Genomic DNA, 20001 nt, shown 5'->3' with positions numbered 1-20001 from the left:
ACATCTGCCTGCTAGGATCCTGCTGCCTGCTCTTCTGGGAAACACCTAGGATTAGCTGATGGCTGAGTCTGGATATTGGAGCCAATAGATGTACAACTGAGCCAGGAAGGTAATTTGCAACAGACCAGAGACACGAGGACATAGCAAAGCTACATTCAACACCCACCCAATCAGCAGTTCTGCTCTCTGGCTACTTCTGTCAAGCCAAACAAATTTCAGTATTGGAAGGAAATGCCACTGAGCTGACCATGTGGATACGTTTTGGGAGGGCTCCCAGACTTTCTATCAGGACTGGTAATGGCCAGGCACACCAATGGAGTGACTGGTCCCTTCCTGGGGTGGCTGCAGAGCACAGCCTGATAACAAAGCCCAGCCAGTATTGCTGTCCTGAACCATGCACCTGCCCCTGGATGTTTCCAAGGAGAAGTCAGGCAAGAAATATCAACCAGAGGCTGAGGACACCTGCCTTGGAATTTAGGAGCAGAGCATTCAACCCCACAGTGTCTATCACAGTGCTGCAGGACCTGAGCTTCATCAGTGCCTCTGCATCCTTCCACTTCCTATAGATTCCCTGCTCCAGCCTTGCAAGGGGAGAGAAATGCCCACATACACTGGTAATTGGGCAGCAAGGATGATGGAGGTACAGAGCCTCATATGCCTTAGAAACACAGGTTTAAAGGGAATGCTGTGGGTAAGAAGGGTGGCAAAAGCCCAGTGGAGGTTTCAGCTGGCATTCAAGCCTCGAGGTAAGGAAATTTTCGCTATTACATGTTGCAGGCCTCTGTTAGCCAAGTCAACTTGAGACTCTGAAATCCTCCCCTTCCATCTCCTCTATGCACTAGTTTGCTTCACATCCAAAAATCTACATCCAACACTTCAATTTCAAGATTTCATCCTGGTGCAAACACCATGTCACTACTAATTAGCCAAACTAAGCTAAACTCATGGAATAGAAGTTAGTACTCCTCCAACTCATTCCCTGTGCAGTTCTCCACAGCACAGGGCTGAGACAGGGGAGATGACATATCTGCAGCCTCACTGCCCATGTCCTCACAGCAGTAATGAAGCATTTGTATCCTTCCAGGCTTGGGCAGGATCCTGAACACTGACCTTACTGGTTTACACACCTTTCAGACACAACAGAAAGGTTCTCCTGGCTGCTACTTATGCACCGAGCTCTCTATATTCCCCAAGCTGGAACTACGCAGTTGCTGTAATAACTCCATTTGAAATTGGTCGACCCTTTGCTCTCTGTAGCTTTCCCCAGGGCTGTGAAGCCAAAACTCCTGGTATGGACATTAACATTAAATTGTCAGAATACTTAAAATGGGCATGAGATTCCATATTGCTTTTTTTCTGCAAGCAAAGTAGTAATGAAATGAAATCATAAGCTCTTCTCCCTAGAGCTTAAATAAATAGTCTACAGAAATACTGTAAGTTTTATAGTGCACCAGACCACCCCTCAACCCCGCAGCCACGAGAGGGACATAACATTTTAGTATCTACAGTCCTCCTGTCTTCCCCTTGGGGCAAAATCTATCACTTGGATTATCATCTGGATAAACACAAACCACAGAGAGCCAGCACACGGGCTGCCTCCTTTAAAACGCACCAGGTGACTGAATAGCCTGTTTTAAGCAGCTCTGCCTACACCGGGGCCGTGCCGGCACATGTGGCTGCGTCTCTGCACCCACACCTGAAGCACTGTCACTAAAGCAGAGAAATGGACCTCGGATGCTTTTGGCCAGGCTTTGGGGTGCCTCGCTGCCGCAGTGCGGCCGCTTTCACCCCACTGCAAAGCCCCTCGGATGGACGTGCTCGAGCAGCCCCTGCTGGAGCAGGGTGGGGTGCCCTGGGTGACTCGGGGACCTTCCCCAGCCCGGCCGCTCCGTGGCTCGGTGTCCGGCGCGGGTCCGCAGCGCTGCCCGGCCCGGCCCGGCGGTGCCGCGGCTCCGGCCCCGTGGGCCAGGGCTTGCTGCCACCTCGTGGCCACGGGAGACCGAGCCGCGGGCACCGGGGGCGCGTCCCAGCCCTGCCGCGATTGGAGGCTCGGGGAGCCGGCCGGCGGGCAGAGCTCTCCTTTCGGAGGTACGGAGGTGACCCCGGGGCAGGCAGGGCTGCAGTGCTGGGTGCAGAACTTTTGTAAGGGGCTCATTTGCAGTGCGGGATGTAGAGACATCGTTATTCCTTGGTCACTTGGGGTGCTGTGCCTTCCCCCTTGTCCCCCAGCCTTGATATTGAAGAGGGCTGGAGTGGCGGCGTGGGGACAGAGGACGATCCCATGGGACAGCAGTAGAGCTATAGCTGAGACTCGGGGTACTGCCGCGAGGAGAAATATTGTTCTAGAGACTTCATGGGGTTTGTTTCTACCCAAAAGTGCTACCCAAAGGTGCTTAGGAAAGGTCCCCCCACCTAACAGGCTCAGCAGGCAGGTGAAGAGCAGTCTCTGGCAAAACAGTGGATGCAATCCCACCTCTGCCTTGCTCCATCCTCTACAGCTGGCAAACCTTTCTACAGGTATTAAATAATTTAGAACATGCCACAATTCCATGGACAGAAATGCCACTTGGCCTCCCATTTGATGAGGAATTCTATGACTTGCTTGAGCCCACAGACTCACCAGTGAAAGAGCGGGGATTGGCTCTTGGGTATAGTTTCAGAAACACCAGCTGTTTTGGGGTTATTCCTTTGGGGCTCAGCCGCCCAGGTAGAGCTGGGGAACACAGAGGAACACATACCAGCCACAGGGATGGACCAGATCCAAGTGTGTTTGGCCATATTTTTTTTTTTTTTTCCTAGAGCATCACTGTTGTGAAGAGAGAAATCCAACCCTGGGCAGGAAAGTGAATGTTGGAGAGCCCAGCAGTCCCCCACACTGCCTTGGTGGTTAAGAGAACAAATTTCTAGCTCTGTTTCCTCTGCAGCCAGACCTGCTGCAAGTAGGGAAATGGGCACCCAAGAGAGAGGCACTGGCAGAAATCACAGATTTCTTTTTCATTTGAAGTAAGTTTGTGAAATAAATGTTCCAGAAAGAGATAGACAGAGAAGTTCCGAAGTCCAGTCCTTCCTCAAGAAACAAACCAAACCATCTTGTGTGCTTACACAGCAAAATGTCTCAGAGGAACAAACAGACACTTTGATCAAATATTTTTTTTCTTTTCAATGAGCTACATTTTCCCCACAGCATAATTTTTAAAAAGCCCTGAGAGCAGCCGAGGGTCCCATGGCTGGGAGCGGTGATGACAGCAGCCCCAGCTCTGCTGTGAGCCTGGGTTGTATAAAGAGTAACGTGACGTAAGTAATACACACTGCTGTGGTCAGGGGGAGGCTGGCACTCCGAAAAAGCCAGGAATATTATATAACAACAACTTACATAATTTCCTCTTGCATAATGCCAGGGAAAAGGCCCTCTGTAGCGCAGCTGTGGTTTCTATGGCATTTTGCTGAAATACAGCTTCTACTAAGAGACTCATTTGTACATTGTTTCAGGAGCCTGCAGCTCAGTCCGTGCAGACAGGTGAGAGTCCTGCACTCACAGCAGCTTTAGCTGGAGAGGTGAGGGATGCATTAATGGGATCTTATAGCAGGGCAGGAGCATTGGCTTTTGGGCAGCCCTGCCATTGACTTCAGTGCTCTGAGAAGCAGAAGACTGTCGCATAAGAGCACCATCCTTAACTGAGTGTTGTGTAGCCTTCACTGCTTGTAGGAAATGAGATGGAGTCTAAATGATGATGGCAGTGGCCAAATCCCATTCCAGGCTCACTCCTCTCTTCCCCTTGTTCTTAGACACTATTCTTAGCAATGCCTCCAGGCTGGGCTCCTGTACACTGATGGATTTCAGCAGCTGAGAGGTCACCTGACCTGCTTGTTTAAAAGGAAGAGGAAGGACTAGGAACAGAAGATTTCAGCATCAGGACAAGATTTGGGCTGTGAGTTTGCAGAACTGTGCTACGCACTTACCATGGATTCTCTCTGGGATCAAGCCCTGTGCCGTAAAGTCAGAGGTAGCTTTACCTTCACTTTGGTGCTCACAGGACCCAGCCTTTGGTGACTATTAGCCATAACACAGGCATGACCCACAGCTCCTGTGCAATTATTGAGGCATCTCACAATGTGTGTTAACTCTGCACAGCACCTGGGAAAAACATTTATCTCGGCTAAACAAGACACTTCTTGCACACCAGTGCTCACATTCAGTGGGAGAACATGCAGGAAAGCAGAAGGGCAATCCAGGACAAGAATATTTAGGCTACAATACAGAAACTGAAGCTGTCTCTGAGGCTGCAGCAGCTCTTTCTGGGGATGCAAACCTTCTCTGAAGGACTGGGAATGCAGAGCACAAAAGGACTGAGAATTTTGTGTGGGAAACTGTGAGTGCGGTTTAAGAAAGGAAGAGTATGGCTAGAGAACAACAGGCAGATTTTAAAGCCTCATCCGCCCAGGAGCAAAAGCAGAAAATTGTTTTTTAGAGGTAAGAACATGGGTTATGCCAGTGCAACCCTGGAGATCTCCGGGAGTCAGTGGGAGATGTGCCAGGCAGCAGTCTCTTCAGGTGGATTAGACTTTGTAACACCATACCGGCACTCAAGAATTTGTGTACTACCCTTTGAAACACTAAAGCAAGAGAGGAATTCCTCCCTCGTCCCTCATCATCAATAAAATATCGTAACTAGAGCCTGCTGAAAGACAACTGAGAAAGGCAGAGCCACAAAAACACATGGGCAGAAAAGGTCAAGCAATCAGCCTGCATTCAGTACTGGGTGTCTGCCTGCCTCCCTGAGCTCTGCAGCTCAGAGCTACCCACAGGAAGCTGCAACAGAGACATTTACAACATGGCTGAGGCTGGGATTTAGTGATAGATTAGATGAAAGCCAGGCAGCTGGAAGGGGTGGCTGCTCCCCAGTTCATGCCTTATGGCAGAGAATGTCCTAATTCTCCTCTTCCCAGTGTCTTGGGTATATGGGTGGTGCCTGGCAAGGTTCCTGGGTGCTGCTGGAGAGGTGCATGCAAAGGCAGCAGCAACTGCAGCATGGCCAAGAGCAGAGCGAGAGCAGCCTCAGCAGTGACAGGGCTGAGCCACTGCGCAAACAAGAGCCCTGTGTGCAGCCCTCCCTTCCCAGGGACACATCTACAGCCACGTCCAGAATTTGAAGGGAGCCAACAACAATAAATAATTCCTCCTGGCTGAGCTGCTCCTTGAGGAAGAGGAGGCACTGGGCCTCAGCACACAGTGTACAGCTTAGCTGTGGGCTCTCAGCCTCCCAAAAAACAAGTGGGAGAGCCCATCACTACATAGTAAAATTGGGTGATACAGCTGCAAATTTCCTTCTCAATCCACTGAGCAGGCAATGGCCCTCAAGCCATCAGCACTTAATATGAGGCTGTGCATGTGTTTAAATTGGATTTGGAGGCAATGATAGCAGATCCTCCCCCACCCCACAATGCCTGTGCAGTTCTTTATGAAGGTTTCAAATGAAGTGGATAAAGGAACTGGTCTGAGTTTGAAGTAACTGTTTATCTTTTGGAGAGTGTATTTTGAAGCCAGATAAGTTCTGTGGTCTGGTTTGTCACACAGCTGGACCAACACATGCTGGCAGGGGGGACGGGGAGGCAGAGCTACTTATGCAGGCATCCTTTGTGGAAGGAACACCCATGGAGCCATCCTCCAAAGCCCCAGGCAGCACTGTCTTAACTCGAGGGACAGCACATAAGGATTAGGGTTTCCCTTTGCCTGAGTTTCCTGGGGTGAAAAGAGAGAAAAAAGACGCATGTGTTTTCATTCCCTTTGCCTGCAAAACAGCCTCTCATCCACAAAGCACGGAGCTTCTGCGAGATAAGAGCCCGTGGGGGAGCCAAGATCTACCCCTCATTTTTATTGATGTTTACACTTGCCTTTTAATGAGCTCCAGCAGGTTCTCACTTCCAGCTGCATCTGGCCCTTTTCAAAGTTCAAGGTCTCATTTTGCATTATCATTCCAATGCCAAGGGCACCCTCAGGGAGGAGAGGAACAACCAGGACTTCTTCTCTCCTGAGAAGCAGCACCAGTTGAAGCAGCCCCTAATCCAGTAGTGCTTTCTGTGTTCTGCTGGTCTTACCGGGAACTCCTGCAGGAAAACTGATCCCTCTGATAAAAAATACTTGGCAAAATAATCACAGTTTGCTTCAAGCCGATCAGCCCCGGGCAGCAGTGAGCACCCTAAGCCTAGCACCTGTGGCCTGGCTGCCTGAACAGAACACTTTACCACTCAGCTGGGGTGGGGTCTCTGCTCTGTATCTCTTCCCTGTTGTTTCCTTTGCTGTGCCTGCAAACAAATCTTTTGCCCTTTCCACTTCAGGGTCCTTCTGGCAAGACAAGCACAGTGGTGGGTCTTGCTGCTGGCTGCAAGATACTGGCACAAAAATTACAAATTCTGGAAGATTTCACCTCTGCTGAGAATCCCAGTGCTGTGGTTCCTCAGGTAGTGGTGCAGGTGTAACATTGCATCCCTGCCAAACAGTCAGTCTGGCCAGCCCTTCCAGCTCTCTGGGGTCTGGGATTGCATATACCCATGTCCCAGGGTGGGCACCTTTGGAAAACTCACTTCTAACCATCTTACACACACAGGATTCATGGACAACTATCTCATCTACCCTCTTCCCCCAACAACACTAGCGGCAGGGGCCCAGAGAAAATGTAAGAAGCAGGAACAGCTCTATTCCATCACAACTACTTGAAGCTAAAGGACTTCCCAAGGTTATATTTGCATACTTGCATTTAACAACCATAGGCAGAATTTTTCATGTGTTCATAATTTTTGTTAATCCTCTTACACATGCTCCCCACAATATACTTCAGACGTGGCTGCAGCCTTACTAGGTCAAACTGTTTAAAACAACCTGCTGACTTGGTGACTTTGCAGAAGATCGGCCAATGCACAAAGACAAAAAATCTGATAATCATTTTCTAACCATTCACAAAGAGCTTTAAGGCGTGCTCATCCAAAAAAAAACCAAACCAACAACAAAAATGAAGCTCCATTACCCTCAAAGATGTCTGCACATGCAGGGCTCCCATCTCTCATGCCTTTTTAATTGTGAGTTCCCCAAACACCACAGTTTTATTTTTTGATCTTCCTCCTCCTGCTAAGTGCTCCAGTGTTGGTGGCACAGCTGGTCGGATCCAGCTGGTCTGTGGCAGCATCTGTCTGGAAATTGCTTATCTTAGCCTGCGGTCCTTTTATTTCCTTCCCCATCAGCTGCAGCAGAGATTTCACTTCACGTGGGGAATTTCACTCTGCTCTAAATGAATTCATGCTCCTTCTCCGTGTTTCTGTGCTAATTTTGTGACTTGTCTATGAGTTTACAGCAAGGGCCAAATTACACTGGATTTATTATCCTCCTGAGAAGAAGGCCAGCATTTATCTGCTGCTCTTGTAGACCTGCAGCTCATGGAACTGAGAGAGGCACACTGGCCCTCACAAAAAGACATACAGGGCCTCACCTGCTTATTGGGGCAGAGAGGGTCCAAATCATAAACAAAAACCAGACAAGGACACGCTGGGACTACAGATCAAAAAGTCAGGAAAAGAAATGGGACTGCAGATAGACCAGACAAAACAGGCAGACCTTTTGAGTCAAAAAAGGTGTAATACAAATGCCTCATCCATGAGCACAGTCTGGGCTGAGAAAGAATCTTTGGGCAGGGAAGGGGTTCAAATGGAAATTCAGATGGGAACGTGATAAGTTTTGACTTGTTTGGTTTTTTAAACAAACTAAAAAGACTGACTTGAACAAAGTGAGAGGAAAGTAAAATCCTGGCCAGTCTTACCTGCAAGGAGTGAGTGTGGGAAGTCATTGATTCCATATCTGCTCCTCCCTTTTAATGGGCGCTGCTTTCAGGGGTTTCATTTTGCAGACAGAGCTGTGCCTCTCACCTGTGAGTGATAAGCACGATGCCAGGGCACTCCAGGCGCTGGCTCTGCAGCTCAGGGCGCCCTCTTGGCCTAATCCACATGAGTATTTAATACAGGAGCTTAATACAACATCCCTCTCATTAGGATGAAGCCAGCAGAGGTTCAGGGCTGCTGGCAGGCCCAGCAGCTGCCAGGCTCTACACAAAGCAGAGGGAAATGCCCACAAGAGGGAGAGTTGGTGCCACTCTCCACAGTGATTCTGTGCAAATGGCACTTCCCAGCCTAGCAACTCTAAGAGCCCATTCCCCTTGCTCCAATTTTCCCAACAGTTTTCCTGTCCTGGAGATTCCTTTTTTCCATGGTATGTCCCCTCCTCCTCTTTCCCCACATGGCTGGTATTTCATCTTCTTTGTGTGGGGTAAGCCCAAAGGCCCCACCGTGTGGGTGGGTGCCCGACGTGCTGCCATTGAAAGGCACCGAGATGGTTTCTCTGCTGTCACTGCTGTTCTGCTCCCCTTTCCTCCCACTCACATTGTGCTGTGCTGTGCTGTGCTGTGCTGTGCTGTGCTGTGAGGGTACCCCTGCATCAGCCTCAGCACAGGGAGCCCCCACCTTGCCCAGCTCATCACTCGGAGGTGGCAGCCCTGGTTGCTACCCTCCATGGGCACGCATGGAAAATACCATTTCTGCTGGGCTCTGCTCAGCCTCAACACTCCAAGCCTAAAACAGGCTCCACTGGGCCATGGGATTTTCAATCCATTTTCAAAAACAGTTGATGGTTACCAGCGGCAGGATCCTAGAAGCCTCTGAGCTTCCGCAGGGCAAAGCTTAATGTGAGGAAGTAGCGGGAAACAGTGGTGATGTGGGAATAGCCACTCTGCCAGCCTCTCTGGCTGGAAGTGCTCCATGGTGCTGGAAAAGCACGAGCACCAGCAGGACTTCTCTTGTGGGATCATCCCACCAGCTCCACAAACAGCATCCCTACACTCCCAAGTTCAAAAACTTCCCAGAAACATTTTTATGCTTTTGGCTGGTGATTAGCAGGAACTGTAACACAGCTCATAGCGTTCCTGGGGCATTTTCCTAACCTGAAACCCCAGAGAAATGCCTTCAGAGGAGATCCATATGAACCACATCACCAAAATCACCACAAGGCCCCCAAGCATGGCATATCTTGGCCACCATGAGCCTCCAGCTGTCAGAACAAAGCAGGCTAACTGGCTCCCTCTGCAGAGAGGGGTTTCCTGCCTGAGGGAAAAAGTCATGGACACTTCTGAAGCGCATTGTGCCTGCTGGTATTAACGTGTCAGGCATTGCAGACAAAGCTGCCCTGGAAAGCAGCATTGACACGATATCACAGGAGCCCCTAAGCCTGATCAGTGGCCAAGGAGCTCACCACAGTGGTGAGCATGGTCCATATCCCAGCTGGGGGCACTGGGCAGGGAGGCCATGGAGATTTATCAGCACACCCACAGGATCTGCCTTGCAGGACATCCACACTGCTGTGCAGGATGGTGCTCATTGACAGCGAGGAATGAAATGCAAAAAAGGAAAGAGAGATGCCCCCAAGATGATCCAAGGGATGGAGCACCTCTCCTGTGAGGAAAGGCTGAGAATAGGGTTTGGTCAGCCTGGAATAGAGGAGGCATAGGGTGACCTAATAACATCCTTCCAGTACCTGAAGGGAGCCTGCCTGAAAGATGGGGAGAAACTTTTTGCAAGGGCTCACAGTGACATGGGGGGAATAGATTCAAACTGAAAGAGAAGGTTTAGATTAGATATCAGAAAAAAATTCCTTACTGTGAGGGAGTGAGGCACTGGAACAGTGCCCAGAGAAGTTGTGGATGCCACAACCCTGAAGTGTTCAAGGCCAGGGTGGGTGAAGCTCCGAGTATCCTGGTCTAGTGGAAAGTATCTCTGCCCATGGCAGGGGAGCTGGAACTCCATGATCTTTAAGGTCCCTTCCAACCCAAACCATTCCTTGACCTTAGAATTCTAAGCCAGCTTATTGTAAGTAGAAAATTTAATCACTCACTTCCAAATTATAGCTCTAGGATGAGGCTCATGAGCTCATGTACCCAGTTAACTTTTTAGAGAAGCTTATGAGGATCCAGTGTGTGCAGAAATGCACAGTGTGAAGAGCCAACACCTAATCCCAGCTCCTGCTGTGGATCAGAGAATCTCGTTCAGCACTCCCTGCTTGGAGAGGACTACGTGAGCAGATACAATGAGGCAACAGAGTAAGCAGCGGCTTAGAAAATACGAGGGACTACTGCAAGCAGCATGTTTTTACTTGGCTTTGGGTATGCTGACAGGAGATAACATAGCCAAAAGGCATCAGAGGTGAGAAGGCGAAGCTGAAAGAGAAGGGCCACCCCTTTGCAGGGGTGAGGCAGTGAGGTTATGTACACAACAGCCAGTGGATGTGTGGCTTATTTGTACAGGATGAGAAGAACGAAAATAGAGTTATCTTATGTTGAGTGAGATCGTTTAATAGTACACAATTACTTCATACAGATTTAGCTAGAAGTAAATAAAAGTAAGGTTGTGCTCTGAGGCAGAGTTTCCCTGCCACTGAATTCAGGTCCAGCAGGAAGTTTGCACTTGCTGCCACTCACAAAATCAAATCCCTAAACCTCAGATATTCCCCCCAGCAGCTTAACTGTTGTGTCCTTTGAAGTTACATTTCAGGTTTAAATTTCAATCTTTCTCCTTCTTTCTTACCTTTCTTTCTAGTTTGAAATCCAGAGGCAGCGTCCATCTGCTGATCTGAGTGCCCTGGTGCAGGAGAGCAGGATCCCGTGCTCCCCCAGCTGGGCAGGCCGGGGCAGCATGGGATCCAGGATGCAGCCGTGCCACTGGCCAGGGTCTTGCTCCAGGCCCTCATGCAGGGGTTCAGAAGTATTCTGCAGATAGGAGGGAGATCTGCCTTGGGAGTGGAGCTTGGAAATGTTATGTTTTCATCTGAAGGCAAAATCAAACCGTGTAGACCCCTGATGCAACACAGTGCCAGGGTGTCAGGAGGTTTTTGGCTTGCCAAGAACCTAAAGGAAATATTTTCAGCTTGAGTGAGGTTGACGTAAATATTTTCCTTCTTTTTTTTTCCCTCTGAACTCACAGGTGAACCAGAAGTCACAGGTTTGGGCACCTTGGAAATAAATTTACAACATCAGCAAATGCTTTTTGAGTGCCCCAGTGAAGTAAGCAACTTGCTCCTTCCTTTCTGTCTTCGCCCACATATGAGTGGAAGAGCCCTCTGTCTCTGCAAGAGCACGACTTCTACTGCTCTGGCAGCAGAAAAACATGAAAGCACATCTGCTCCAGTTCTCCATCATTTTTCATCCCTGCACAGCACACATGGGGTGTGCCTTGGACCGGGGGGCTGTGTCAGAGATGCCTACAGAACTGCCACACCACAACAACTGCATTGCACCCACCCGGGAGGACCCAGACCCTGGGGGCAGGGCATTGATGGCTCCAGGGACAAGAGACCAGCTAGGGACACCATCAAGGAGTGCTGTCAGGTGGGGACAGCATGGGCTGAAGACTTTTCCCTCACTTCCACGCACACAGCTGCAATATCCCCAGCATATCCTGGCACAGAAACCAATAGAGCAGATTTTCACAGTGATGAACACAGGGGAAAAGAGAAACAGAGGGACATTTTGTGAAGGCTAAACACCCACACCAGCTTTGCAGAAGTTGTTTTGCTTTCCACCTGCTTATTCCCACCCACTTAGGACACTTAATACTACTGACTTTTCATTCATATTAAAAAAAAAAAAAAAAAGGCATTTGAAACAAAATGAGCTAATTACAGAGTAAATATTTAGCTTGAAATGAGCAGACAGATATTCAAAGCCATTTTCTGACATGACAGATGATCTGAAAGGAGCTATGCTGCAGGCATTGTGTGCCGATCAAACCCAATTTAAAAATACAAGGCATAGAAGCAAAAATAGACATGACCCCAAGCACAAACATCCCCACACAGGCAAATGTCTCCTGTAAAATGCCATGGGTGATTTCATGGCAGCCGAACCTGGCGGCACTGGAGCTGCAGCACCACCTCTGAGGGTGCTGCCGTGGTAAATCCGTGCGAACAGCATTGAGGCAACACACAAACATTGCCCGGGCAGGGCTCATCCTGCTGCTCCCGTTTTGGGACCCCAGCATGGGCCCATACATTTCTTGAAGACCTGAGGGAAATTCCTGTCTCCTTATGCACATGACCCAACTTCTAGCTCTTGGTATGCTGAGTGGAGCCTAAGTGACTCTTGCTACCTTTGCCACACCTGAATTATTGTGACATTCAGCTGACAGGTGGGAGCCAGGTAATGTGGGGAAAGTAACCTTTTCACCCTGAAGTGCTGAGGAGCTCATATCCAAGCAGTCACACCCCAGCCATGCTGAGGAGCAGAGAGACACAGGAGGAGCTGCATCTGCTTAGCATCTCCAGCTCCAAGCCCACAGAGTATGCTTGGAGATCAACCTTTTCCCAAAGCTTGGCTCATACCCTGGTGCTCCTGAAGCAGCTCTGAGCTTGCAGCAGAAGTGGATGGAGACCTGAGTCCAAGTTTGGTGAGCAGGATTGAGAAACAGGAGCTCTAGAGCCACACACCACCCACACAATGGAACAATCACCTCTGAACGGCTGGAGCGTGTGCTGGGTCCCTAAAGGAGTGAAGGGATATGACCAGATGTGGGTATGGCCCCACATGGGAGATGCAGCTACGGGCGGGACTTGGGGCAGCCTAGAGAGGAGAGGTATGAGAGACCTCACTACCCACACCTGACATGTGGGAAACCAGCAGGGCATTTGTGGGATTAGATGCAGAAGGAGAATCCTCAAGGCAGTAGCTCTGGGACAGGAAAAAGTGAGGAAATTCCCACAGTATCCCTGGGTCACTGTGCCCACATCCTGGGGGATGCATTAGCTAAGGAAGCAGGGTCTCTACCAGGACGTCCCGATGTCTAATGACCCAGATATTTTGAAATCAGAAACACAAGCAGCTGCAGTGATGGCAATGAAAACACGTGGCTCCTGGCAGAACGGTTCCCTAGTGCACAAATACTCATGAAGACAACTTCAAGCATGACGTGCTAGTCTGGTTCTTCAAACTGAAGGCTGAGCAGAAGGCACCAAGTGGTCTTGTGGGCAGAAGGAGGTGATGTCCCTGCCCAGAGGACACAGCCCATCAATCCTTCCACACCAGCCTCCAGACTCTTCCCCTTGGTTGTCACTGAGGCAAACAGCCATCCCTGCTATTCTGTGCCTGAAGTTTGGGACGAAACTTCACAGAACTCCTTCCTCCTGTTCCCTCCAGAAGGCCCCAGTGCCAGAGCTACTCCATCACCCTTGCCTGTCTATGTGGTCCCTTCACCTTTTGGTCAACCCTTTGACCCAATTTTTAGCATTAGCACCATGAAGACAATCCTTTGGTCGTCCAGACTTCCCACCCAGGGGCTTGGTTTTTTTGCAGGAAGCAGCTGTAAAATCAGACCCATCAGGTCGGGTCTGAGACTGGGTCCTGGGTTTTCTGCTCTTCACTGGTCAGTGATTCCTGCTAGGTGAAAGAGAAGAAGCCAGTCCTGTCCCTGGTGTGGCCACAGACCCTCAGCACTGCAGCACAGCCCTGGCACTGAAAATGGCCTTCCTGCGCACGAAGAGCCAGGAGATGCCTGGGATATCACAGACCCAGGCGCCTCGCTGGGGCTTTGGGAGGTGAGGGCTGGTAACTTCCAAGCTCTGAAGCCTCTCCAGGTTGTTTGTGGAAAGACTAGTCAAAGAAAAGAGATGTTAAAAAATAAATTGTAAAATGAAGTAGAGTAATAACTGTCGTGGGTAGAGGAGTCTCAGAAATGCCACGGCCTTGACTGCCCTGGTGGGTAAGACAGCTCTGGACATTCACAGTCCTGCTGAGTCCTGCAGTGAGTCCTGGGAGGCCGGCTAGACCTGGCTTTATAGGTCCTGGTTCTTCTTTTAATTTTATCCAAATGGCCAGACTACTAAAGTACCATTCAAAATGTGCCTTTCTGCTTCTGCTTTTTCTGCCTTGCATCGTCCTGTGTGCTCAAGCCCTGTTGTTCCCGTGGGTCATTCCTTTGGGCACATTCATGGCTCTTGGTTTCTCTGACTTTGATGATGAGATGGCAGCCTTTAAAAGCATTTGTATTTTCCCCAATGCCTGGAGAGAAACTGAGGCCAGAAACATTCTGGGCATGAAACGTGCCTCTGAGCATGTTAGGATTTTGTTCCATGAGGACTTCTTGGCTGCCAGAGGGCAGAAGCAAAGGATTTGGAAAAAGATAACTTCTGTTCTGCAGCACTCCCTGAGCAGCCACCTACCACCAAGCCAATCAGTCAGGGCAGCATAGCAGAGCTCAAAGCTTGGGACTTGATTGTTTGCAAAGCAGAACAGACAAGATTCATCCACTGCCTCTTCTCTCCTCCTGGCAACTCTCATTGTATTTTGGGCACAGATGCTCAGACTCAGTGCTGGTAACTGTTCTAGAAACATGCAGCCCCAGGAGACCGATGGAGCAGCAGTGGCAGAGAGGGAATGACGTGGATACACATGGTGAGCAAAATCTCCAGGGGTCACATCAGAGATGTACCGTACCCAGACCCAGCTCTTATTCAGGACACACTTCCTGTACACGCAGGATTGCTGGGATCTCAGCCTTGGCAGTGCCTATAAGGGTGTTCCGGCTCCTCTAGAGCCTCTTAGCTGTGAGGATCCCCTGCATGGGGACAGGAAGTCATAAAAAGGCACAAGATGATCCATATTTCACATTTTTCCAAAGGAAACCAAAGTTAAAATCCACCACGCATCTGTGCAGCTCCAGGTAGAGCTGGACACTGCTACATCACAGGGACAAAGTGGCTCCTGGCTTTGCACCACGGCCACACAGTACAGGTCCCTGGTGCCATCAGTCACCAGCAGGGAGAGGGATGCTCAGCCAAGGTGTTTCTCAAAGGACCCCTTTGTTTTTGCCAAGATGTTTCATTTCTAGTGGAGGTCATGGGGAAAGGCAGCTTCCAGGGACTTGCAAGCAGGATAAGGGCATGCCAGAGACAGGCAGGACTCCAGAGTATTTCGTTTTCTAAATGCAGAGAACTCCCCAGTTCCCCCCTCAGTGCCAGATCACACCTGGCCTGCAAATCACAGTGAGTTTTGTGCAGGATGTCCCACCTGAGACACCTCTCAGGGTGCTGCCACGGCTCTAAGCACCCCAGGCCACTGCTGGGAGCCCTTGATGGTCACCACTCCCACAATTTGAGCAGCTCTGGCCAGGCGCAAATGTGTTCAGCCCCTGGAGGAATATTTGGCTTCAGTTTCATTTCCTTCATTTTGAGGGCACCATTCTTCAGTGGAATGCAACATACTTGAGAGCTTGAAGGCTCCAGGATCAGCCAGAGGAAAATCAGGAGGTCTGGCATCCCATCCCTGGGGTTATTTATGACCCTCCTTACTACCAGGGATGCCTTACAGCTGCTGCCTGCATGCTGGTCTTTGGGGGGACAACCAGAGCAAGCTCCCTTAGCTCTGTGCCCAGGGTTTCTGCTCAGTTTTGGTGTGAGGACTCTGGCTGATGGTTAGGAGGCCTTTCATGGTCCCCCACAGTCCATGGATAATGCTGGGGGCCAGTGACTTGCCAGCACAGGCCCCAGTACTCACTCATGCTGCTGCTGACAGGTACCAAATCCATAGTGAAAGAGGTATTTGATGTAAGGAGCCTGTGGGAATGGGGTTCTTCCCTCAGCCCTGCGGTAACTCCAGGTATTTGCTCTTTTCAAGTCAAAGCTCTCTGAGAGCCCAGGGCTGAAGAGATATTTTGCACAGCCGCCCAGTGACCCGAATTCTGAGCCGGGCCCTGCCTGCCTCCCCTCCAGAGCTAATGACCCTCTCAACCACAGCAGGACCTGGATCTCAACCAGGGATGAGTCGGCTTCACCACAGCTGTCATCTCCAATGCTTCAAGCCGTCTCACCCAATCTGACCCCGTGAAGTGTGTCACACTCACCTCTCTGGACCCCTGCATGCACCAGCTCTCAGCTCAGCGTTCTCACATCACACTGTAAGTGGGGAGCAAGCGAGTCATTTCTGTTCCTTTACCACACACCCCAATGCAGGTCCCCAGAGAAGAAATAAGAGTGTTATCCCTGGGTCACAGCTCTGCAGCCAGCTCAGCCCTCACCCTCAAGGCTGCTGTGCAAGTTCAGCACACACCAGCTTTTCCCCAATTCTGACTTTTTCATTTTGTCCCCAAACTTTTCAATCAACCCTCCACAACAGCCCTTTGCAAAGCTTTGCACAGATGGCACCGATTCTCCCTTTTCCTTTCTCACCTTCAAGCCCTGCACCCGAGTGGGACCAGCAGAGCAGGCAGCACACCCACACTGACCCTGGGGTGAGCCAAAACCCCTCCCCAGCCCCTTGTGCTGCAGGCACAGGCATCTGCAGCTGCCCTGCACTGGGGGAGAGCGCGGGGACAGCCGGCGGCACCGTGCCCACGTGAGCCGCGCTCGGCCAGGAGCAAGGAGCTATTTCTGGAGAACCGCTTCTCCTGGAGCAGAAGCAGCAGAACTCAGAAGCACTGACCGAAAAAGAAAGGCCCTGGTGTTTTGAACGGGAAGCGAGGTTTCCCAGCCTCCCGCCGGGAAGGACGGGAGACATCCTTGCAAAAATAAGAGAGGGCTGCAGTGCTCTGTGGCAGCAGGGCTCCAGAGGAGCTCAAAGGTTACTTCAGTAAGACTGTAAACACGCCAGATCTGCTGTTGTTGCAGAGCTCTGTGAAATCGGTGATGTCTGAGTGGAGTTCAGCTGGAGAGCGCTGGTGCTATAAAAAACAAAGTGACTTTGGGCTTTGACGCTTCCTCCTGACACACAAAAAGGTGATTTGTGATTCAAAAGACAAGGAATTTATCATCAAAAGGAGCTGGGACAGAGCTCAGTGTTTACACATGGAAGAACAAGACAGGCACCAAGAGCAGATATATTTATACTCATCCATTAATAAAGGAAGCCAAGTCAACCATACCTTTGTGCTAAAGTTAGAGCACAGCACTCTGCATGTCCTTAAAAAGGCAAGAAAGTTTCCACAAACTGGGACAGCTGCTCCCAGTGCCGGCTCTGTGCATCTCCTCCTTGGCACTCCGGCATCGGTGCGCTGCAGCAGGAAAGGGGCCAAGCGTGGCGAGGCTTCTCCAAGTGGGAAGGCTGACTCCTAGAGTCTGCTCATGGGCTGCTGGCCACTGCATCTCAGGAGCCAAACAGTCCCTGCTGCACTGTCAGAGACCTGCGAGAGACGACTGCCTCTTGCCAGAAACAAAAATCCCCCAGTATACTTTCAGCTCCAGCATTCTCATTGCTTCCCTGGTCATGGGGCTCACAGAAGCCAGGAGCTTTCTCCTCTGCTGCAGGTGACACAGGGGAATGCTGGGCTTGGCACATTCGGGCTGGCTCTGTGGGCAAGGACTTGGCTTGTGGGGAAAAGCAAAGGGAAGAGAAGCAGCACTCAAGGGTTCCAGGTTGGGTCAAAGGGTCAGTGCAAAGCTAAGGTGGACAGAGAGCACCCAGGACAGAGGATGGTCCATCTCCAGTGAGGTCAGCAATAGGGCTGAATGGTGCAAGTACTGGAAGGTCCTGGATTAGTAACTGGCATTTAGAAATGTTTAGAAATCACTAATTGCAGCAAGTTCCTTAACCCACAGCTACAGCTGGAGTTGCCTGGCTTCACCTGCTGTGTGCTGGGGAATGTTACACCAATTGGCAGGAAAGACACAGAAAAGTCAGCTCTCTGTTCCTTGGGAGGTGCTTCTAGAAAGCAATCAATTATCCTTCCTGACAAATAACAGATGAGCTCTCACCGTTGTTTTCCTGTTTCCCTTCTCTTCCCCCACCCAGTTCCAGCCCTCAAACCATGCTGGAAGCAGCAGGAGCCAGCACTGGGCATGCTATGCCAGAAATGATCGCGTTTCAGGCAAACTGAGAGCAATCACAAAAAATACATCTTGTCTAAATCAAAGTTAAGCACATTGCAGTTTTTCTTCTCCACGCCCCAGCGAAACAGCTGCAAGCAACAACCAAGCCCAGCTGCACAGGGAAGGAAACAGCTGCAGGCACACAGTGGAGCAGGGGTCACCTCTCACCTCCCAGGACACGATGAAGTTGTTGGCACTGCAGAATGCATTTCCCCTCCTGAGCTCACGCAGAAGATGCTACAGTTACGTGAACTTGACTGACCTTTGAGCGAGACATAGCACTAGATGGCCTCCACAGATCTCTTCCAACCCAAATTATTCTACAACTTTGCAATTTTCTGCATAAAGACAGAAAGAGGGCATGCAAATAACTCTTCCTCCCACACCAGCTACTAAGCTAAGCTCTCCTATCAAAGGGATGCTCAGACTGCTATCTCTGAGCCAGTACAGTCAATAGAAGTCCAGCGGCAAAATCCTGACAAGAAGTCAGCTTTGCTACTGGCACAGGGATCAGGACTTCTTCCTGAGCTTTTGGGTCAAATCTCCTGATGCAGCTTGTCAGTGCCAGCCTAAGATGGAGCCTTAGCAGTCACACTAACCTCACCCTTGAGCTCTTCTGCAAGTTCAGTTTGAATTCATAAATCATTTCAGTATGACCCAAATGCTTTCCAGCAAATGTTACCATTTATTTTGACTCCATGCCACCCTGCAGCAGACAGGCACAGCCATGTGGCACCGAGATTCTTACTTGGCAGCCACACTGGTGGACCTGTACCAAGCCCCCTGGTACAGAGTCCATGCCAGGGCCATTGCCAAACCTCCTCCCCATGTCCCTTCCTGATGACAGTGGCACTGTCACTCTCAGGTGATGCTACCTACACACAAAGAAACAAGCACCATGGCCCATGATCTGCTGTGACTAATGTGATTTGTCTATTCCTTACTACAATTATTTACAGCTTATAGAAAGGGGGGGACGCATTAAATCAGCCGTGTTTGCTTCCTCAGCAAGCTTGCAGTGCATTTAAAGAACCTCTGCTTCCTTTGGTGAGCTCTACTTTTGATAAAGCACATTGAACAACACTTTTACTGATTAATTAGTGAATTCCAGGATTAGCCATTTTACAGCTTTGCCTTGAAACAAGGGGAGGCTGGAAGACCTAGAGCTCCTTTGCTGTGCCTCTGAAGCCTGCCTCTGTAATACCTTTCTCCCAGCACAGCAGAGCTTCAGGACCTTTCCCAGTTCCACTGATGCAGAATCCCTTAACCAGCTTTTCTTCAACCATTATTCAGCCCTGATTTCCAAGCATCTAATTTTAGCAGTCGCTGTTGAACATCCTCTTGAGTTATTGTTAGAATGAAATGAGGATCATCTGACAGGAACATATCCCTGGTAAATACTGGGAAGGAATGCTTAAGGAGCTAGCATACCTTCCTGCATCATAATCGACAATCCTACTGCCCAGGGACACACCTTATCCAACCCTTTTTGTTCCTGGTACCTTGCATTTCCAAAAGCAATTAAAACACCAGCCTCAACTGTACTAGGCATATTAGGCTGTATCATTTTGCTCAGTTATTGTCTCAATAATCACTTTCAATTAGCCACAGAGATTTATTATTTGCTATTTTTAGGATCATTTCAGTTTTAAAGTCACCTGATTACACAGATCTATATTTGCATGACATCTTTCACTGGAGGATTTGTAAGCGCTACATAGAATGTGAATGAATTTCTGCTTGTCTGCAGCAATACTTTTTTTACAGATAGGATAACAGGGGCAGTGATTAAGGGACATGTCCAAACTCCCAGAGGAAATTTACACTGACACAGGAACCCAGCTTCCAGTTGTGTGTGTTAACTATTCCACCTGTGCTAACACAGACACAGTGAGGTTGGCCACACAGGCACTGAAGGAGATGCAGATACCGTAATTCGAAATAGCTGTCTCTCCTTCCACATTAACAGGCTCAAACACCAAATAGGCTTGGAGAGAAAAAAAAAATTAAAAAAAGCTTCTTCTCAAATACCAAACAATTGGCCCTTCTCTGCTAATAAGAAGCAATGGGAAAGAATGGCAGGGAAAGGTGTGGATTTTCTGAGAGGTCAGTATAGGAAC

Source organism: Fringilla coelebs (assembly GCF_963513975.1).
Source record: "Fringilla coelebs genome assembly, chromosome: 5".
Taxonomy (NCBI): Eukaryota; Metazoa; Chordata; class Aves; order Passeriformes; family Fringillidae; genus Fringilla; species Fringilla coelebs.
Note: the sequence above shows the minus strand (reverse complement) of the source record.